Below are 4,026 nucleotides of genomic sequence, written 5' to 3' on the forward strand. Positions count from 1 at the left end.
GAGAGAGAGAGAGAGAGAGAATAATTGAAATGTGTCTTGCTTTTTTTGTTTTGTTTTGATAACTGACATCAGTGCAATAATGACAGACAATACATTAAAAATCTAAAACATCAAGAGAGAGAGAGAGAGAGAGAGAGAGAGAGAGAGAGAGAGAGAGAGAGAGAGAGAGATCGCGTCTGAGAAATCATTGAAATGTGTCTTGCATTTTGTGAATACCCGTGGCGTGCATTTCCCGAATAGTCGGGTGGGCCAAAGGGTCCCAAAGCGAATTTCGATGAATAAATATTTTTCTCCTGGAATGCCGCCGACTGGACTCTGGAAAGCCAAGGACTCATTCTTGCTTTTGCCTTCAAAACAAGAACAACATTTCTCATAAACATTCTGGTTCTGCGTTGGGTGCTTGGGATTGCAATGTTGCTTTATCGTTCTGGTTTTATCTTTAGAATTTGGAATATGTTTTTGCTTTTGTAGATCTCGGATGAACTGTGATTTCTGAGATGATGGAGATATGGAACTTATTCTCTTTTTTTTGAAATGATGATGATGGGAAAGAGGTTGAATATTTCGTAAATTTCAATTAAGTGTAAATTTTCTTTCCTTGTATATGTATATATATATATATATATATATATATATATATATATATATATATATATATATATATATATATATATATATATATATATATATATATATATATATATATATATATATATATATATATGTGTATGTATATATATTTGACATATATGTATATATATTTATATTTTTTTATTCATTCATTTTATTAACCACTTCTCTCTGTGACCATTATTAGTGCTCTACACTCTAACTCCAAAGAAATCAGCACATTCCTCTTCTTCTCACAAAAACGCAAGAATACAATTTTCTTTCCTCCACAGCGCAAAGAAATGCACGTGGAGATAAAAACCACAAAAGGCCTACCATCAAGTTAAGCCGGAAATAATTGTGTGGGAGATGGCACCTCCAGAGATAATTGCGTGGAAGATAACATCTTTGCCAGGAAATGTGGGATAGAGAGGCAGAGAGAGAGAGAGGAGGGAGGGAGAATTTGCTAGTCAGGAGGAAGGTATTTATGGGACAGGTTAATGGAAGGGCAAAACATATTGAGATCCAAGGCGTCTCTTAATGAAGCTGACCAAGATGAGGTTCGTTCTTTACGAACATTTTTTAAAAATAGGATTCTCACTTTTGGAGCAAATAATACTAGTCAATTATTAGTTTTCTGTATAGGAAAACCATTGTGCCGGCTTTGTTTGTCCGTCCGCACTTTTTTCTGTCCGCCTTCAGATCTTAAAAACTACCAAGGCTAGAGGGCTGCAAATTGGTATGTTGATCATCCACCCTCCAATCATCAAACATACCAAATTGCAGCCCTCTAGCCTAAATTTTTTTTTTTTTTTATTTAAGGTTAAAGTTAGCCATAATCCTGTTTCAGGCAACGGTATAGGATAGGCCACCACCGGGACGTGGTTAAAGTTTCATGGGCCGCGGCTCGTACAGCACTACACCGAGACGACAAAAAAATAGATCTATTTTCGCTGGCCTTGATTATAAGCAGTAGCGGCTGTACAGAAAACTCAACTGCGCCGAAGAAACTTCGGCGCATTTTTTACTTGTTTTACTAACAAATGGGTGCAGATGGTTCGAATCTGAGAACAACTCAAGACTCCAGTCATTACTGTATGCAATTTCTAGATGATAAATCAACATTATTTATCGTCCGTTTAATGGTCTTGAAGGGAAAAAATTAATAAACAAAAATTATTACGAGAAATATTATATAGTTTAATCATCATTTCAAGATTAAGCTGTCATTCTAGAAAGGAATGGAAGAAAGGAGTGAAAGTTAAATTTGAAAGGAGGGGGCGCCCCCTCAACTTACGTATCTTTTCGTCTGAAAATTCTTGACGATTTCCCGTCTCTCTTATAGAAATACTCATCACAATAAACACCTTTTTTATGCTCTGGTAATCGAGAATATATTTCCGAAGGTTTATTTCATTCATCAATCTGCTTTAGGAATTCCTCCCACTTCATTCTTCTTTGCATATCTCACCCTCCTCCCCCTTAATATATCATTTTCCACTCGTGACTTCCAAAGGAAATGGAGTTCCCACCTTAACAAACTTGATTTTGCTACTAGAATCCACATCTCAATTCTCCTAAACCTTCATTCATGAATTCAAGTGTTTGTGAGGAACGGGTACTGGGTTGATTCTTTCACTTGCTTCCTCTAAAATTCTATCCCCATTTAGTGTTTAATAGTCTTTCCTTTTTATTTTTCTGTAAAAGAAAACTATTGTGAAGGCTTTTTTCTGTCCGCCGTCAGATCTTAAAAACTACTGAGGCTAGAGAGCTACAACTTAGTATGTTGATCATCCTCCCTCCAATCATCAAACATACCAAATTGCAGACCTCTAGCCTAAGTAGTTTTGATTTTATTTAAGGTTAAAGTTAGTCATAATCGTACTTCTGGTACCGCTATAGGTACCAACAACACAGGCCACCACCAGACCGCGGCTGAGTTTCATGGGCCGAGGCTAGGAGTTTCATGGGCCGAGCCTACGAGTTTCGTGGGCCGAGGCTACGAGTTTCATGGGCCGTGGCTGCGTTTCGTGGGCCGCAGCTGAAAGTTTCATACAGCATTATACGCTGTACAGAAAACTCGATTGCGCCGAAGAAACTTCTGCGCATTTTTCACTTGTTTAAATTTTTAATTACTTTCTTTTGCGTCCTATAAAATTCTATGTCCCTTTAATGGTTCATTGTCCTTCCTCCTTAAATTCCTAAAATTTCTCTTGCACCTACGTCCTCTCTAAACACAACCTGCATTAACATCCTGTCTCTTGCCTTTTTAGAGCTTCATGGAACAGGGTCTCTTCCCCCCTGACCCCCAAAACATCCAATGTCCTTCAACCCAATCCTTTCTCTTTCCAATTCTATGGGAAGAAATTTTAATATCTTCTTGTTTCGCGTCTCCTTATCGTCAGCTTCTGAATTTCTAGGCGTTCGTTTCTTTCCCGTCTTACAACCTCTTTCTCTCTCTCTCTCTCTCTCTCTCTCTCTCTCTCTCTCTCTCTCTCTCTCTCTCTCTCTCTCCCTGGTGAATTCAAGCGGTTGGGGAGGAGGTCGCACTTTATTCCAACTCTCAGCAATCATTATTCCCCATTCCACTTTATTCCCCGTCCCTTCCCCTCATATCTACGTGGGTTGGAGGAATAGGTTATAAATCCTTATGGTCAGCAGTTCCTTTGAGAAAAATGTCAATGAAGGAGGAAATTCCTACGACAAATTACAGCCAAATACGATGAACATCTCTTATAGGCAATCGTTCTATATCATCATGTTATACAACCTACATTTAAACGGTATAACTACGTGGATATTTAATAGGCGTATTTCTTAACATACACATCCGAAGATTACGTTTATTGGGGCTTATTTCGAAAAATAACGACACTAATAGTCTATAAAACGTTTGGCAAATGGCCTTCGGCTTCCTACGACCACGACACTAAGAGCCAAGGACTCGTTCGATACAGGACGCTCTACTTCCGACGCGTTCAGATTTATATTTTCGAAAACCGATTGAAAATTCCCTTTACCAGATATAGTATAAAGATTCCCTTTACCAGATATAGTATAAAAATTCCCTTTACCAGATATAGTATAAAAAATTCCCTTTACCAGATATAGTATAAAGATTCCCTTTACCAGATATAGTATAAAAATTCCCTTTACCAGATATAGTATAAAAAATTCCCTTTACCAGATATAGTATAAAAATTCCATATACTAGATATAGTACAAAAAATTCCCTTTACCAGATATAGTATAAAAATTCCCCTTTACCAGATATAGTATAAAAATTCCCTTTACCAGATATAGTACAAAAAATTCCCTTTACTAGATATAGTATGAAAATTCCCCTTTACCAGATATAGTACAAAAATTCCCTTTACCAGATATAGTACAAAAATTCCCTTTACCAGATATAGTACC

The sequence above is a fragment of the Macrobrachium rosenbergii genome, chromosome 54 (assembly GCF_040412425.1).
Source record: "Macrobrachium rosenbergii isolate ZJJX-2024 chromosome 54, ASM4041242v1, whole genome shotgun sequence".
Taxonomy (NCBI): Eukaryota; Metazoa; Arthropoda; class Malacostraca; order Decapoda; family Palaemonidae; genus Macrobrachium; species Macrobrachium rosenbergii.